A 20,230-nucleotide genomic window follows, 5' to 3' on the forward strand; every position below is an offset into this window, starting at 1 on the left:
AAATACAAGAAATGGACCCAAATGAAGTCTTAAATAAAGAGTAGATCAAGGAAAAAAATCAAAGGAACTAACAATTATGTGAAAGAAAATTATAATTATGAAATAACATTCCAAAATTGTTGGGGTACAGCTATAGCAGTTCTCAGGGGAAAATTATATCCCTACAAATACATACTAACATCATGATAAAAGTGAGGATTAATGAAGTGAATACACATTTTAAAAATTAGAAAAAAATAAACCTAAAATGAGTCCAAATAGGAAACATTGAAAAGAAAAAAGAATTAAACTAATGACAAAATATAGAAATGCTAAATAAAAGTAAAAGTTGATTCTTTGAAAATAATGATAAAATTGAAAAGCCTTTAACTAACCTAATTAAAAAGAAGGCAGCTGAAAATTTAGTCAACAGAACAGCAAATAAAAAAGTGAAATTCAACAGAAGTAGAAGAAATGAAAAACATTTTCACAACCTACTATGCACAGTGATACACTAGCAAAACTGAAAACAGTAAAGAAACAAAAATATTTTCAAAAATTTAAATTATTCAAACCAAAGACCAAATAAAGATATTAAATAACCCAGTCTCAGAAAAAAAAATAGGATTAGATGCAAAGAATTAAAGAAAAAAAATTCCTAATTCTGGTGCATTCACAGGATCATATACTTCACAATTTTAAAGAATAATTGTCCATACCATACTAAACAAATTATTCTTTAAAAATGAGAAACAAAGCACTAAACTGAGTGTCTTATATGAGACAAATATGGTTTTTCTTTAAACAATCATAAATAATTTATTTGAGGATTATTTAATAGGAAGTTATATATAATTTGCATAAACTCAAATCTACATTTGTCCTAACACAAATGGCAAAACAGGAATAAATAAGAAAACTAAATCAGTCATAATACAAAATTAGACACAATTGTGTCATGCATACTAGAAGTGTTTTACAAAAGACTAATCTCAGATTAGTAGAAGACCAGTCTCCATTCAGGGTTGTCATATTGCAGGATAGGTTGCTGTAGCATCTGCATCTGTTTTCTTCACATTTTCCTATGTAACTGTTTTGGTTATTATCACCCCCTTTGGATGGTTTGCCATATGTGCTTTTTTGACTATTGTAGTCTGTGTATCACTGTCCACATCTTTATCCATTGTTCACATAGTTATTCCCACCATATGATTGCATGATATATAATTATAATTGCCTGATCACTACCATAGGTACTTTTCTAATTTACATACTTTTGGTCATATTAATTATTAAATCTTTGGTTCTACTTTTGGTATTGACCTCTGCCACTACTTATAATACCACTTCATCCACCAGCTAGAGCACCCTCTCTCTTTTTTTAGCTGTTGCAATTGCTACTTATGTGCCCCTTTAGCTTATGAAATTTTAATTCCACATTTCCCAGAACAAAATTTATGTTATCTGGTTTCTAAGAATTTCTTTACCAGTTCTTCATCTGTATATATGATAAAGCATTTTCCTCTTTTTAAATTTGTTTTTGAGTTCATGGGAAGTTCAATAATTCTCAGTTTGTCCAAATGTTCCAAAATAGTATTTGATTTGCTTTTTTAGATGTACCTGGGCTCAATCTATGGACAAATTACTTTTGGGGCAAGGGACTTCCTTTAAAAGCTTTAGTCCTTTTGAAGTCTATTAACTTTTCATCCAGTTTTTTTTAATTGCCAGGATATTATCAATACCAGCAACATCTTTGAAAAACACAAATTCAAATCCCCTTCATCTTCTAGGGACTCTATCTGTTTTAATTATACAGTCTCTAACTTTTATAAAATGAGATAAGTATTCAGTCAGATCTTGATCCTATCTTAGCTTAGTTCTCCAACAAACATTTTACCATTGTCTTGTTGGTTTTTTCTTGCTTTGTCAAACTTCTCAATGTTTCTGTATTCATTCAAATGCTCTGTGGCAATGGGACTGTTAGCTTTGGGATGATGGCAGGGAGAGGGAGTCACCAGCTCAGTGTTGTATGAAGTCAGATTTGAATCAGGTCATGCTGCAACCTTGACTGATACAGTTCTTATATCTAAACAAGAGAAGATGAAGGAAAAATATAGACACACATCATTAATAAATATCAATTCAAAAGCTTTAAATCAAATCCTATTACACAGACTGTAGTGATTAATCCAAGAAATCATTTATTATGAACAAGTTGTATTTGTATCAGGGATATAAGGATGGATCAATATTAAGACTACAATCAATATAACCATAATAAAAGTAAAAAAACCACACATCAAAAACATGATTAACTCAAGTAATATGAAAACCTTTGAAATAGTACAACAATTATTTATGTCAGCAACCCTAAAAAGTATAAACATAGAAGGAAATTTTTAATATCACAAAAAGCATGCATATAAAAATAAAAGCAAGAATCTTATGCAATGGGGATATACTAGAACCTTTTTCAATAAATCTGAGAGTAAAGCAAGGATTCCCATGATCCCCATTATTATTTGATATAGTTCTGGAGATGATAGAAATAGAAATTAAATAAAAGAAAGAAGCTAATGGCATAAACTTAGATTAAAAAGAGTTTGATGATATGACAACTGACTTGGGAAATCCTAGGGAATCAACAAATGTAATCAATGAGACAATCAATAGCATTAGCAACGTTTCAGGCTACAAAATAAACCCTAAAATCATTTGCATTTCTATATAACAATAACAAAACATAAAAAAAAATAGTAGAAAAGAAATTTCGTTCCAAAAACTATAAAATAATATCTGGGGATAAATCAACCAAAAAAACCCCCACAAACTGATATAAATTCAATTACAAAGATCTCTTTAAGGAAATAGGAAACAGCTCAAATAACTGGAGGAATATTAAATATTCATGAATGGGATATGAAAATATTATAAAAAAATACTACTACTACTAAAGTTAATTTGTAATTTTAATGCTATAGCCATTAAATTGTCAGTGGAATACCTTACAGAAATTGATAAAATAATAACAAAATTCATTTGGAAAAATTAAAAAAAAACTGAGAATATCAAGGGAAGTGAGAAAAAGGTAGAGAAGAAGCAGCAATCATCAACTTTCTATTCTTATTTTAAAAATAGGTGAATCAATGAAACATCTTATTCAAGGGATAATCTGAAAAAATAAAACTCAACAACCCAGGGCTCAATAAAGTAGAAACATCATTATGATAAATAAACCAACAAACAAAACTTCTGAGTTAACTGGAAAGCATGTTAGAGGAAGTTAGGCTTGGGCAAGCAACCTATACATATTTTACAATATATTCTATATAGATATCAGACTTTAATATTGAAAATTGTACTATCAAAGAATACATGATGTATTAAGTAAATATGAGACAAAGTGAATTACCAAAAAGTCATCATTCTGATTATATGAAATTGAAAATTTTCTGTCCAAATAAAATTAATGCACCTAGGATAAGGAAAGCAGTAGAATCAGAAAACCAGTATTTGTATCACTTTTCTTATAAGTTTTATATCTAAGATGTATAAAAAGTGACCTGCCTATGCATATACACACACGTGTTTGAAACCAAAAGCCATTCCTAAATAGATAAGTTGTCAAAAGATGCAAACAAATAGTTTTCAAAAGAAGAATGTCAAGCCATTATCAACTATATTAAAGAATATTCCAAATAACTAATAATGAGAAATGCAAATCAAAATCACTCTGAGTTTTCCCTTCACACCCTGTAAATTGGCAAACATAATAGAATGGGAATAATGTTGGAGAAGTTGTGGGAATATAGGCTCACTAGTGCATTGCTGGTGGAGCTATGAATCTGTATAACTTTTTGAAAGCAATTTATAATTATTTAAATAAAGCAAAATGTTCATATCCTTTGACTTGGAAATTCCACTACTAGGCTTAAACACTAGCAGGATTTTGAAAAGAAGAAAATTCCCATATACACCAAAATATTTTTAGCAGCACTTTTTGGGATAGCAAAGAATTTTGGGAAAAAGTAGATATCAGTCAACTAGGGAATGGCTAAATAAATCATGGCACTTGGATATATTAGAATAACACTGTGATATAAGTTGTGATAAATATGATTAATACCGAAAAATATAGAAAGAGCAGCATGGACTAGTTCAGTACAAATTAAGCATAAACAAGACAAAAATTTATAAAGTGATTTCAATAATTTGAGTAAAAAAAAAAGAAGAAAATCAAAATTTAAAGTTGCAAAATTATACAGACCATATGTGACTTGGAAAAAAAATCAAAGAATAAACTCCCACCCTACCTCTTTTCAGAGGTAAGAGGTTCCCATGTGTACACACTGCGTATATTTTCAGACTTTCTTTGATGCATCTATTAGTTATACTGTTTTCCCCCCTCTTCTTTCAGTATCCTTTAAAATAGTGTTTGTCGTATAGTTGTCTCTCTGGGAAAAATAGATCATAAAATGTTGGGAGAAAATTTTTGTGATAAAAAAGTTACCAATAAAAACTTATTTAATACAAAACAGGAAAAATGAACATTGTATTTAGAACCATAGAACTGGGTTCAATCCTCCTTCTCATCCTTATCTTATTAGCAATGTGACCTTCACAAAACAGTTTGCCCTTCTAAGCTTCAGTTTCCTCATCTGTAAAATGAAGGGTTTGGACCAGATAACCTCTGATTTTATAAGCTCTAGATCTGCCATCACTTTATTCTTTGAGTTTTTAACCCTGATGTTTAGGATATGAAACTTAATTTTTAACTGTAAGAATATGCCAATTTGTCTCTCTAAAATTACAAATATTGAATTCTGTGTAAAAGTAATCATATCACAAAGTACTTTATTGTACAGTTTATTTGCTTTCCGTATTCCCATGACTCTGAATTTACAATGCCTTCAAAAAAGAGAAATCTTGAATTCATCAAGCTTTATAAAATAGGACTTTCCTAAGTTGACTTGTAAATTGACATGGAACTTTGAAAGTGATTTATCACATTGCTTATATGAAACTTTGTTGTTGATTTCCATGTTTCCCACCATCTGCTACATCTTTCAGTGTCCAGTTGATAGCTATACAAAGTAGCTATGGTGGATAGATCTGTGATTGACATAAATGCTAATTTCCAACCAAATTACTTGCATTAAATTTGTAGCAAAGTAACATGAAAGGTCATGTTTGATGAGGATCAGCTTCAGAAGAAATCACAGCTCATGAATAATACCATCCTATAAAGAAAAATGTAGATCACAGAAATGTAAAAAGAGAGGAAAGTGAACATCAGTGTTTGATATGGTATTTTATTAACTGATGTAATGGAAATAAAGAGATCTTTCTTGGGAAATAATTTTCATAAGAGAAAAATGGCTTGCTCCTCATAAGTTGTCCATTGTTATAATTTAGGACAACTGGACCCAAAAGAAAAAGAATTTCATTAAGCAGCCTCTCTTGTACAGTTTGTAAACTTTGAGAGAATCCTGGTATCTCACTTTATTTCATTTATTTTATTAGTGCTGGGGTGGTCTATGATTTTTAAAAAATCTCTGAGAGTAAAACCTTTTACATCTCACTTCTTTTTTTAAGGAAGACAACATCCATATTCAACGTTGATTGAAAAAGTCTGCCTTACAGTTAAATATCAATATCCTCTCTGAATTTCAGGGTGTAAACTAGTCAATGAAATTTAAAAATATTAGTTGATAGCAATGTTTTTATTGGCTCCCTTTACTGGGTCTCTAAACTAGGGGACAAATCACAATAAAATAATTTAATGTTTTACTATAATATTGTTATTACAATACACAACTCCCCCTGTACTGAAAGGAATTAATATGGCCTAAAAGTACCTAGCTTCCAAAGAATAATTTGTTGGGAGAATATGAGTGACTAAAACTAAAGTCATAGGACACATCTAAAGTTTTATATGTCATTGGTTACTATTCCAAAAGTCTAGATATTGAGAATTCTGTGGATCTTATTACAGGCTGGAAATGAAGTAATCATGTTCACTACCACTATTTCTTTTTTCAGGATTTCTTGATCGTTGGGATGAATAAAAGATGATAGATCTTTAAATTATACTGAGATTCATTTGATGAACTTCCATTTCTTCTACTAGCTAAGGTACTTACCCTCAGGTATTCTTAATCCATATCTTTCTTTGTGTTCCAGGTAAAAATTATAAAAAAATTATAATTATGTTTTTAACACAGTGATTTTTTTCTGACAGTTTTGAGGGACAAGCATCAAAACAACTCAGAAATGTAAAAAAATAGGTTTATAAAACACATAAAAATTTTAACTCCATTGTTATTCCCACAAAATCAGGGAAGAGAGACAATACCCTCTGTAATATTTAATGGACTCATTGTGACAAAAATTATAGAAGAATGAGAATGGGAATAATACAGGGAAAGTGGGTGCTGATGTGGTTGTGATCTACATCGTCAGAGAGAATACTCACATTGAGGGAGAACAAAGATCCATTGGAATATTGGAAGTTATGTTCTTCTGTCTCTGATCTTTTTTTAATGGAGTGTTAAAATATTTACATAGTTTTAAATTTGTGCTAGGGATCACTGGTACTGTTGAAATATATTTTCAGCTGAATTCATGAAATCAGAGTATTTTTTCCTTGTCTGCTTCTTCATCTGATGTCTTCTTTCTTTCCCTCTTTCAACACAATATTGGGGTGAATCATGCACCATACACAACAATTCAGCTGAATAATTCCTTTGCCTGTTGACAATGAAAACAATTTTTAGTTCAGACCTGGATACTCCTCTTGTCCTGGGATTTGTAGTTTGTAGCAAAAATAACTCTGATAACTGACCCTAAACATCTGATGCTGTATAGCTGCTGTAGAGAGCACATATTAGTGATGAGGAATACGCCTAGAAGAGAGACAGCAGATCTTGTTGGGTGGGGATAAATAAAGCTATCTATATTGCCAGACTACTTCAAAGAAGCTTTTAGTGAGGGCTGAAATTAAAACCTTCTATTTTCTTCAGACATTTCTTCATACAAAATCATCCATATTTCAAAATATAATGTATTTTGGGAGGATTAACAGTCATAATGAACTCCTAGATGTGGAGGGCTAAGAATCATTGCTACAGATTGATGCTTTTATTTTTATTTGGTTCACATATGCTCTATTCTAGCAGTTGACTTTGTCCAGTGTTTTCATTTGACTTTCTGGTTTTCAATCAAGCACCTTGTCTTTTGATTAACTCAGTAATAAGTATTTACTGAGCTTTTCCTGCCTTGACTCTGTTACCAAAGAGTCACTGATCTGAAGACAGGGTGTCCTCACCACAGCACCAGACAAAACATATAAACAAACAACAAATAAATAAATTCCTTGCCTATCTCTATAGATCAAAAATTTGGAGTTAGAAAGTACCTTAGAGATCTTCTAGTTCAATTCTCTCCATTTACCAGTGAGGAAACAGACCTTCCCACAGTCACACAGGTACTGACAGAATCTAGGTTTGAACTCAGGTCTTCTGTCTTCAATTATAGCATTCTGTTCTTACCAACACACTGCCTTATCTTCTACCATTCTCTCAGCCTCAAGATTTCCATTGGACATGCATTAAACTAATGAAAAAACTAATATAAAATTCGAGTATTAGGTTTCTTGTCTTTGTTTCTTTTTCTTATAGGACCATATAAAATATTAATTAAATACTTCATACAAGAGATATTGTTTGGGGTCTGAAATTGTCCAATCTACAAGCAAAAACACTGAGATAGAGCTTCAAGTTAATATTTATTATTATGTCCAAATACCCTGGACCTAAGATCTTCACAATCTGATATGGCCCCTTGCTCTAGGGCCTTAGTTTCATAGTGCTTGATACCCAGAGACACAGAAGAGGCAAAGTAAAATACAGAGCTTCACTGGATGATAGACCTTGCTTTTGACCATCCAAGAGGGCCAGACATGATGCATCAGCATGGGCAGTCACAGGTTGGGCAAGGCAAAGGTAATTTCTGTTAAATGGTCATAACATGGGCAACACAAGTGTCACCTCTGTTGATTAAATGGTCATAATTTGCCCCTCCTCATATTGGGCAACAGAAGGTGGTCTGAAGGTACAAAAATAAGTTGGGGGACTTTTCATATCATGTCAAGACATCCCACCTATTCTGGGTTTGGTCATCAGCATTCTTATGGTTAGGCAAGTTAACTTCATAACTGGCAAATAAATGGTGAACAGTGAATTCATAGGTTTTAAAGTTTGAGTCCTATTATAAGAAAGAATATATCTTATTTAATTATCTTTATATAATATATACAAAATATGCATTATATATGTTATTCTTATATTAGTATTAGTTAATTAAACTGGCTAAATGTATAGTATTAGAGAAGTATGTCACTAATAATTTCTAATAATCATTACCCCTATGGAATCATACCGATTAATACTGATTTGGAACAAAATAGGTGTCTAATTAAAATCATCTTTGTCAGTCACAAAGTTGATAACCTAAGGTTCAGTGAAACCTCATTAAGCTATAGTATGCAATATGGCATTCTATAGTGTTGCAATATTTTTTACTTCATTTATAAATGTTTCATGTCCAAAGTTTGGATAAAAGAGACATCATGAAAGTTACATGTAGGAAGTTTAAGACAACTTCTGTCATATTTTGTCATAGATAACAAGTCACTTAATCTGTCAGAGATGCAACTAACTGTCTAAGCCTAGAATTGGAGAAAAGAATGCTGAACTTTCATTAGGTGAGGCAATTTCCTCACTGGGAATCTCACTACAATTTATGAAGTTAAAGGTCCATGAAAAATGGAAGTTTGAATGATGTCCATAACTCATACAATGGCCTGTTCCTCTGATTTCATTATTGTAGGGATCTCCCAGGGAAAAACTAATTCAATTAACACAGAGAAATACTTTTTCTGCAACTTAAAATTTTACAGAACTGTTTGGGTCTTTGAGACAGTAAGTAATTATTTGAGGATCATAGTGCCAGTATGTGTCAGGGACTGGTCATAAACACATTTCTTCCTATACTTGAGGCCAGTTCTCTATCAACTATATTACACTGACTCAATATTTTGAATAAACTTAGAAATATGTTACCAGGGAGGTGACAAAAGTATTGCCTATTTAAAATCGAGCAGTTTGATGTCTTTTTAATATCCTCTTGCCATTTATCTGCATTTTAAATCTGCTTTCATGCATTGAATGATGTCTAAAATGTCTGATTTTAGTTCATAGTTCCAGGCTGTTTTTTTCTCCTATCAGATATGCTTTTGAGTTAATATTATGTTTTATGGATAACAATTTGTTACAAATAACAAATCATTCAATACATTAACAGCAAAATAAAAATATTGGATCCTTGCTTATTTCATAATTTCTTTCTTTGAATCCTACTTTTCTTTTCACTTTATATTTAACTTTAATGTAAGAAGATCTTTTGACTAAAATAGCATTTTGGAGATCAATCTGGAATTATATCCAAAGAGTTATTAAAATACCTATACACTTGGGGCATAACAAGAGAACATTGTACACAATAACAGCAATATTGTTTTAAGAACAACTTTGAGGCAGAGCCAAAATGCCAGAGAGAAGCCAGGAAGTTGCTTAAGTTCTCCCCAGTTTCCCTCAGAAATAATGTTAAATCTAACCTTTAAACAGATTCTGGAGTGACAGAACCTACAAAAAGACAGAATGAAACAATTTTCCAGCTTAAGATAATTTATAAGTACTTTAGGAAAGGTCTATCTCACTTGGGTAAAAGGGTAGTATAGCCCAGTGCAGATGGTGTCCATCAGGAGGCTTTAAACCACAACACAGATTAGCAACCAAGGACAGTGTCAAAGAAGGCCAGCTATGAGGCCTCCAGCCCAAGCTCAAAAGGCAAGTTGTGAGGCCTGGAAATCAGGCAACAGCAGGTACTACTAGGGTGGGCTACCCCAGTGCAGTGAGCAAGCCTCCAGCATCTGAGGCACAGTGCACAAAACTAGTGACCTGGCCCCAAGTATAAAAACTTGGGACAATGCCCCTTGTGCCCCAGGAAGAAAGCTCAACTTTAAAGGACATTGAATTGGCAAAAAATGAACAAGAAGCAAAAAAAAAAAAAGAACCTTGACCATAGAAATTATTAGGGCAACAGAGAAGACCAAAAAAATAAATTTAGGAGAGGACAACATTGTCAATACACCTACATCTGAAACCTCATAAAGAGAATATGCATTGGTCTCAGGCCCAAAAAAAAAGCCTTGGTCAAAAGGCTTAGAAGAAGTCAAAAAGGATTTTAAAAGTCAAATATAGAGAAAGAAGAAAAATTAGGAAAAGAAAAGAGAGATATTCAAGAGAGGTATGCAAGGTATTCAACAGTTTGGAAAAGGAAGAACAAAAATTGACTGAAGATAATAATTCCTTAAAAAATACAATTGGCCAATTGGGAAAAAATCCACTGAAGGAAACAATTTCTTGAGAAGTGCAAGTGGAAAAAAAATAGTGAGTGCCACATCACTTCACTGGGGACAGTTTCAAAGATAATCTATTACATGAATATTTAAGGATTCTGATCTAAGGCAATCAATCTCTATAGGATCATAGAACTAGAGCTGAAAGGGATCTCAGAAGCCATATAATATAACTGCTAGATGAGGAAATAGATGAGATAAATTCCTCATTTAGACCCAACTGTAAAAATCATGGTTGGGCTGTGATGAAGATTGGTATCCTAATGGCAAAAAAAAGAATCAATAACAATCAATCAAGCATTTTTTAAGTGAATACTATAGGCCAGACACTCTGGTAGGTGCTAAGAATGCAAATACAGAGAATGAAACAACCCCTACTCACAAGGCACTTACATTTTACCAAGGACATGTATATGTAGGAAAGAAAGTGGAGAAAGCATCAAGAAGAAATTTCTCTTGGTATCCCAAAATTATTTGCTGTGAATTATATTTGGGTCATAGACTGATCATGACCAAGCATGAATTTGCATTTATTTATCATGTGACTGGAATAAAAAAAGTACAATTGGATCACGAGGATAATATACTATGACCAGGTAGGATTTATACTGGGAATGCAGAACTAGCTAAATATTAGGAAAATTATTACCATAATTGATGATATCAACAACAAAACTAACAGAAATCATATGATTATCTCAACAACGGAAACAGCTTTTGACAAAATACAACACCCATTCCAATTAAAACATTAGAGAACATAGAAATAAATGGAGTCTTCTTTAAAATGATAAGTAGCATCTATCTAAAACCATCAGCAAGCATTATCTGCAATAATGATGAGCTAGAAGCATTTCCAGTAAGATGAGGTGTGAAACAAGAATGTCCATTATCACCACTGTTATTCAATTTTGTACTAGAAATGTTAACTTTAGCAATAAGAGAAGAAAAAGAAATTGAAGAAATTAGTATAGGCAAAGAAGAAACAAAGCTATCACTTTTTGCATATGTGATGGTATACTTAGAAAATCCAAGAGAATCAAAGTAAAAAAAAAAAACTACTTGAAATAGTAAAAAAATTATTAAAGTTGCAGAATATAAAATAAACCCATTTAAATCATTAGCATTTCTATATATTATTAACAAACCCCAACAGCAAAAGAGAGAAAGAGAAATTCCATTTCAAGTTACTGTAGATATTATAAAATATTTAGGAGTCTACCTGCCAAGACACACTCAAGAACTATATGAACACAATTACAAAACACTTTTCACAAATAAAGTCAGATCTAAATAATTGGAAAACTATCAGTTGCTCATGTGTAGGCTGAACTAATATAATAAAAATTATGATTCTACCTAAATTAATTTATTTATTCAGTGTCATACCAATCAAACTACCAGAGAACTTTTCTATAGGGCTAGAAAAAAAACAATAACAAAATTCATCTGGAAGAATAAAAGGTCCAGAATTTCAATTAATGAAAAGAAATGCTAGTGAAGGTGGCCTAGCTGTACCAGATCTTACATTATATTATAAAGTAATAATTATCAAAACTTCTTGATACTGGCTAAGAAATAGCGTGGTAGATCAGTGCAATAGGTTAGGTATGTAAGACAAAATAGTAAATGACTATAGTAACCTACTGTTTGATAAACCAAAAGATACCAGCTTCTGGGAAACGAACTCACTAATTAACAAAACCTGCTGGGAAAACTAGAAAAAATATAGCAGAAACTCAGCACAGACCAACACCTTACACTGATAACCAAGATAAAGTCAAAATGGCTACATGATTTAGATATAAAGGCTAATACTACAAGCAAACTAGGAGAGCAAGGAATAGTTTACCTGTCAGAAGAGAAGAATTTATGACCAAACAAGATAGAGAACATTATAAAACGCAAAATGGATAATTTTTATTACATTAAATTGAAAAGTTTTTACAACAAAGTCAATGAAAAGTTAGATGGTTACAAGGGAAGCAGAAAGCTGGGAAACAATTTTTACAACCAGTGCCTCTGATAAAGGCCTCATTTCTAATATATACATATAGAGAGAGAACTGAGTCAAATTTATAAGAATACAAGTCGTTCCCTGATTGATAAAAGGTCAAAGGATATGAACAGGCAGTTTTCAGATGAAGAAATTAAAGCTATCTACAGTCATATGAAAAAATGCTCTAAATAACTATTGGTTAGAGAAATGCAAATCAAAACACCTCTGACATACCACATCACACCTATCAGATTGGCTAACAAGACAAAACAAGACAATGACAAAGGTTGGAGAAGGTGTGAGAAAATTAAAACACTAATGCATTATTGGTGGAGTTCTGAACTGATCCAACCATTCTGGAGAACAATTTGGAACTATGTCCAAAAAGCTATAAAACTGTGCATAGACTTAGCTCTTCTCAGCAATGCAAGGGTCTCAGACTACTCCAAGAGACTCATGATGAAAAATGCTATCCACATCCAGAGAAAGAACATTGAAGTCTGAATGTAGATTGAAGCATACTATTTGCTCTCCTTTTCTTTTGTTGTTTTGTTTTGCTTCTTCTTTCTCATGGTTTCTCCTATTACTTCTAATTCTTTATATCATGACTAATGTGAAAATATGTTTAATATGAATGTATAAGTAGATCCTATATCAGATTGCATGCTGTCTTGTGGAAGTAAGTGGGGATGGAAAGGGAGAATATTTAAAACTCAAAATATTATAGAAGTGAATGTTGAAAACTAAAAATTAATTAATTAATTAAAAAAGAAAACTATATTGGAAATAATTTGAATATTATTATTATAAAAACAAGAAAATATAAAAAAACTACCAACTCACATGACTTATTTTTTTGTGTTAATGCAAAATATTTATTGGAATAATTTCTACATGTGTAGAAGAGGTCTTTATTCAAAATGTGAAAAAAAAGGTGCTTAGCTTGATTTTACATTGACCTCAGCATGATAGTCAGACAGTTGGGTGAATTGTGTACAGAATACAAAATCCCGCTGTGCTCGTTTATTCATTTAAAATAATCATTTGTTTAGATAAAGCAAAATACCATCTCAAGGGCTCCTCTTATTATTAATGTTATTATTTGCAAATGGAAGTGAGGCTGACTGCATCAAGCCCTAAAATTTGAAGGAGACTACACAATTTGTAAAAAGAGTTTAGAATAAATGTCTACATAAGAAAAACAAGTGGATGAAAAATGCCAATTCCATAGACTATGATATGCAATTGTATACACAGTCCATTCTTCAATACATCTTGCTTGAACAGACATTTTGGATGGATGGTGAATTGAGTCTGGAATTGAAAAAAGGGAGAGAATGAAAGGGATTTCATTCAGAAAATTTTACATTGCTTTTAATAACTCCAAGCTGTTCTGTGAAACAAAGTTTCATCTTTTTAACATCAATATTTTTTCTGTTATATTGCTGTGAATCACATTATTCACTGAATTAAAATTGTGGTTCCACCAGGAATTCATGATGGGAATATGCTGGTCAGAGTATATTATTTATGAATTATGAACCATAATGTAGGAATAAAGATTTAATCAAAAGAATGCATGACTGGAAAAGATGTGGGCAAAGAACTTCTTAAGAACACTTGTTAATTGATGGACAATCAGTTTTCTATTGATACCCACATAATTTCAAGAGATCTAAATAGTTTCCTGGCATGTTGAATCAACTTTTCTATTGAAGATCTATGGGAAGACATGAAAAAGAGTCTCACCAAGATGTTATTGTATTATGTGCCATTTGAGAGTATATCCATATTAATGAAATCCACCAAAGAAGTAATTATGGATCACCAAAATAATAACATTTTATGGTGTATATGTTATTTCATGATTACTAAAAGCATTTACCAGTATCATGAATTCTATCTTGGGCAGTGTTCAGGTAAAAGGATGCTTTATGTAAAATAACATTTTGCAAACACTAGTCTTCATTGGTGATAATTTGTTGGATCCATTGAGATCCATAATAGTACAGGACTTCTTCCTGGTCACTTAAAAATTATGCAGCCTTAACAACTATGAAGCAAATATAAATTGGATAGAGGATTCACATTGCACAAATTTTAGTGTAGATTTGGTCAGACAACCTATTGAGTTAAGCACAGTAGCATGTAGTTCTTAGACAGACACTGCCAACAGACAGCAAGCTGGGTCTGGAACCTAACAGGATGTGAGGAGCAGAAAGGATTGTATTTAGATAATTTTACAATGCTAAGTCTAATATTCCTTCATTGCCTCCATAAATTTTTACTCCAAAAATATATTGTGGAACCAAGAAGAATTTGGAAGCTTCTGCCAGCAGAGCAAAACTTTGACAAATTTTTGCAAATCTACAAAATATTTGACCATGGGTCTGATGGTGAGCTATGTGTCTCTCATCCAAGGACCAAAATAGCTAAGTTCAGCTTGTCACAAGGTTAGTTACAAGATGATTAAAATTTTTTTGGGGGGGACAATAATTCTCATGGAACATCAAATAAGTTACAAAAGAATTGTCCTTTGTGTTGGAAGAAGTATATGCAAACACAAAACTACTTATCCTTGACATATTACAGTGTTACCTAAATGATGTTTTGTATCTCCAAATCATGGCAGACCTTCACTGTAGAAAAATTAAAACTGAACGTAGTACAAGAGTAAATGTGAGAAGAAGCATGGTATAGTATTTAGAATTCTGGCTTCAGAGCCAAGAACCTTGAGATTGAAGTCCCTCCTTTGATACACATTGGTATGTGACCTACAGAAGTCACTTAACTTTTCAATGTTCTATGCAATTCTTTAATAGGTACTGACCTGATTCAGTAGACTAAGTTTTCTCCTCAGGATTCATTAGGATGCTCATTGTCAGGATTCCCCTAGGTTAATGAAATCAGCCAGCCATCAAGGATTTATTAAGCACTTATTATGTGCCAGGCACTGTACTAAATGTTAGAATTATGAATTTTCAATCCATTTCCCCACAAGTGGCAAGGGAAAAAAGGTGAAAGTTGTAATAATATTTTTAGCAATGACTTGTAGTATAAGAAGGCATCATCAAAAATATGAATAGCCTGAAAAAAGAGGTAGAATGTTTAAAATTGAAGAAATAAGAGATGAATATCACAATTCTGTACTCATGTTTATAAACTATTAAAAGATCCAGTATAAATGTCCAAGCATGCTGCATAGCTTCTCTGTGGGAGGTTTAAAGAAAGCCATGGAAAGTTTCTGATTTTTAAGGCTTGTTACTAGGGCAATCTTGTATCTCTTCTGTTAAGATGTAGTTCATTTTTGCAATTCTTTCCTCTGTAACTCTAACTTCTTTTATAATAATAAAAAATAAAACCTATTGCATCATTTCTAAGAAGAAGTCTAATTGCTATTGTGGGTAAGCTGATTTTTTCTTTTTGATTTTGATTATAGGTACTTTTAGTTATTCTGTTCTAGGGTTGCACCTTGTTCATCTATGACAAAAAAAGTTCTTTTTTTTGTTTGTTAATTCATTTTCGTCATTGAGGACTCAGGAGTTATTGGTCTTTCCTACTCTGTGGATAAAATCAAATTGAGGACTTTTCATTTATTCTGATGATAAATTACACAGAGAGATTTCTGAGAGTGGAGCTAAGATGGTAAAGCTGAGAAAGCATTACGGCTTAGCTTAGTCCTTTTAATATTCCCATCTAAACAACTTTGAAATCATGCCTCAAACAGAATTTTGAGCAGCAGAGCCAACTAAATCAGAGTAAAACATTCTTCTAAATCAAGACCAAGGGATTAAACCAAAAGGGATTGGAATGAGAGATCTGTGACATTGGGGTAGGGGATGGGCCAGAGCCCACATGGATGTAGCACCAGTGGTGGAACTTGATGATGGTGACAGTAGCAACAGGAGCAACTTCAGGATCTCTCAAGCTAGAGATGCTAAGGGGATTGGTCATGCACTTGGAAGGAGATTACAGGGGATATATGTCTTAGCACTGCACCCAGGACTGGACACTTTTTGGCAATTTCATTGGCTATATTAACTTCTGGGTCACAGGTTCAAGGGCAGAAAGGAACATTTTCAGTCATGAGAGGGTAAGAGCCATGCAGAGCAGTATTATGTCCTATTCCCAAGGGAGTAGAGGCTCATGGGAATAATATTGTTTCTGGTTGCAAGAGAGCAGGGGGCCTAAAGAATGGTATTTGTTGAAATTCCAAGGGATCAGGAGCTTTTTCTGGGTACAGAACAGAGGCCAGAACAAGAAAGCAGTCACTACGCATTTCCCCAGATCACATCAACTTAGAAGAACCAAAAATTTCCATACCTCCAGAATGAGCTCTAAAAACAGCAGTGTGAAAGAGCCTGAAGCTTGGGACAGTGCCCTTCCCCCCTCCACATTGAGAACAGAGCCCAACTTTGACATAAAGTTCAAAGTCAAGAAATAAGCTAGAACAATAAGCCAACAATAATAAAAATATGACCATAAAAAGCTACTATGGTGATAGGAAAGGTTATGTGGGAATTGTGTTAATCAAACTGACTCCATCTTGTAAAACTGACTCCATTTTGAGATTTAGGCTTCATTTTCTGCCTTTCCCTTCCCAAATATGGGAACTGAGTGGCATCCTGTTTCACATATGGGAAAGTCCCAAAACTCATTATTCCCCTCCCAACTTGCAAAATTCCTAATCTTTCCTCCAATTAGAAATCAGATTGCCTAATCTTACATCCTAGTTTATATCTTGTTTATTGTTTTCCTATAATGTACAAAATTTATGCAAAATTTGTATTCAGGGTCTAGTCAAGACTGGTCCAGATTTATTGCACAATTGTGTGGCTTAGCAATAAATTGATATGCTCAGGAACTTGAACCTTTATTTCCTCAGTTATTGCAGATTTTACTCATGACAATCAAGACACAAACTCAAAAGAAAATTTTGTCAAAATAGCTTCAAACAAAATCTCAAAGGAAAATGGGAATGGGGCAAAAAAAAACAAAAAGAATTCCTGGAATTGAAGACATTGTGCCCCTCAGCTGCCCCTGCCACTGCATCCAACTAAGCCCTGGACCAGCACTCTGACTAACTTTTTCTCTGGGCAGAGTTTGAGCTTTGGCTCTGGCCCTGCCAAGGCCCCAGACCCCCCTGCCCTGTCTTCCTTGCCCTCCTCTGCCACTGTCATGCTGGAACCCCAATATGCTGACCTCCCTGGCATTGCCAGAAATGAACCAAATGTTTATGAGACCAGTGACCTCCTTGAGGATGACCATGCAGAATTTGATTAGAGGAGCTGACAAGTACAAGTATGGAACGCATTATTGTCAACCCAAATGCTGCCTATGACAAGGTCAAAAATAAAAGAGTGGAGACCAAGCGACTTGACTTTCCAGATTGTATTGGGAAAACCCAAAAGACAGGATATGAATCTGAAGAGTTTGAAATGCTTGGATGGGGGACTGGGGCTGAAGGAGATACCCCAACAGAAGCACCAGTGACTTTTGCATGAGGTTCAAGAATTAATGACTGAGGTGGAGAAGATAAAGGCAACAGTGAAAGAGTCAGCTGCTGAGAAGAAGCTGACCTCTGTGGTGTTGACCAAACAGTTGGGTGCCCTGAAGCAGCAGCTCATTGCCTCCCACCTAGAGAAGCTGCTGGAACCTGATGCTGCCATCAACCTCACTGACCCTGATGGAGCCCTGACCAACCACCTACCAGTGCAATTGGAGGCAGGAAAGAGAAGCAGAGAAGCAAAGGGGTTGGGTAGGGGGCAAGGATGCTGCTGTCCCTGACCCCTGACAACAGACTGGTCACTTATGAGTTTCAGTTTCAGCCTGAGCAAGACAAGTTCTCTTAGGCAGCCAAGTTGCAGTTGAGAAATGGCTGTCAGAGCTGGAGGCAACAGTATACTGTGAGCAGGACCCTTGGAATCCTTTGTCTGCAGGTCTTTAGGGATCCTGTCTGAGGGAAATGGTGGAACTGTTGCAGGCAAAGGTGAACACCCTGCACACTGCTGCTTTGGATCAGGTGAAAACATGACCACAGAGTGACCTCAGGAAAGTGAATGAAATTGCTAAGCACAAAGCTGCCATGGAGGATGCAGACACACAAAGCAAGTTACATCAATTGTATGAGACAGTTCAGTGCTGGAGTCCCATTGCTGCTACACTTCCTGAGATAGTACAGTGACTTGTTATCATCAAGGAGCTGCAGTTTGGTCAGCTCCTGACACATCTGTATACCACCCAGCAGATGATCGCTGTTTTTTTCAAGGACAACTCTGCCCTACTGGCTCAGGTACAGGCCACAAGGTAGGAGAACCTGGTCATGGTGGAGGGAAATTTTGCCAGCATCAACACACAAATGAAGAAACTAGGAAAGTGAGCAAAAGTGGAGGGGTGGTCTCTGACCTGTTGTGTGTGTTCTGTACTTATCAGTTTGAGTCTGGCTGTGTGCTCTCTTTCCTTAATTATACAAATCCCAGGTCCCCCCTTATTTCAAGGAGAGGAGCTCCTGCACGTGGAGTGGGGACCCCTTGGATACGTTAAATAGTGGTGGCCAAGGGAAAGCATCTCCTGTTAGCCCCTGGGGATGGGGCATAGAAACAGCCATTTTCCTAACCCATGTATAACATTGCTTTCCTGTAATGTGGTGGGAGTAGGGGTACACAGCTGCTTATGGCTAACTGTACAACTTTCTGATAATTAAATGCTGTGTGCTGTAAAAAAAATCCTGGAATTGCTAAAAAAAGATTTTCAAAGTTAAATAAGAGAGATAGAGGAGAAATTGAGAAAATAAATGAAAGCAATGCAAAAATTATTTAAAAAAAACAACAAATAGCTTAGTAAAAGAGGAACAAAAATGGTAAGGAAAATAACACCTTAAAAAGGAGAATTAATCAAATGGAAAAAGAGGTACAAAACCTCACTGATGAAAGTAATTTCTTTAGATTAGAATTGGGCAAATTAAAGCTATGAAACCATGAAATGTCATCAAATTTCAAAACAAATCAAAACATGAAAAAAAGAGAAGAAAATGTGAAATATCTCATTGGAAAAACAACTAACCAGACAAATAGATCATGGAGAGATAATTTAAGGATTATTGGACTACCTAAACAGCATGATCAAATAAAGAGCCTAGACATTGTATTTCAAGAAATTATTAAGGAAAACTGCCCTCATATTCTAGAACCAGGGGGTAAAATAAAAAATGGAAAGAATCTTCTGAATGACTGCTGAAAGACATCACAAAATGAAAATCCCTAAGAATATTTTAACAAAATTCCAAAGCTCCCATTCAATGAGAAAATATTCTAAGTAGCAAGCATTAAATTATTCAAAAACTGTGAAGCCACAGCAGCTATAATTTTAAAGAAATTGAAATATTGGAATATGATATTCCAGAAGGCAAAGGAGCTGGGGTTAACCTACCAAGTAAAACTGAATATAATCCTTAAGGGAGAAAAAGGATATTTAATGAAATAGAGCACTTTCAAGCATTACTGATGATAAGACTAGAGCTGAATAGAAAATTTTATTTTTCTGTATAAGAATCAAGAGAAGTATAAAAAGGTAAACATGAAAAAGAAAACATAAAGACTCAATAAGCTTAAATGTTCATATTCCTATATGGGAAGTTAATACATTTGACTCCTAAGAAATTTATCATTATTAGTTAGAAAAACTCCACATAGACAGAGGGCACAGGAGTAATGGATAGATGAGGATGTGGGATGAATTAGGGGAAGGGGGAAGGGAGAGAAAGAAAGCAGAAA

The 20,230-nt window shown here is 33.9% G+C and overlaps 2 pseudogenes; one reads left to right on the forward strand and one right to left on the reverse strand.

Moving 5' to 3' along the window:
• Positions 1-1,397: 1,397 nt before the first annotated feature.
• Positions 1,398-16,412, reverse strand: LOC114045808 (annotated as a pseudogene).
• A 1,224-nt stretch (positions 16,413-17,636) lies between these two features.
• On the forward strand, positions 17,637-18,837 carry LOC114045579 (annotated as a pseudogene).
• The last annotated feature ends 1,393 nt before the right edge of the window (positions 18,838-20,230 follow it).

The sequence above is a fragment of the Vombatus ursinus genome, unplaced genomic scaffold, assembly GCF_900497805.2.
Source record: "Vombatus ursinus unplaced genomic scaffold, bare-nosed wombat genome assembly UNPS02014779.1, whole genome shotgun sequence".
NCBI lineage: Eukaryota > Metazoa > Chordata > Mammalia > Diprotodontia > Vombatidae > Vombatus > Vombatus ursinus.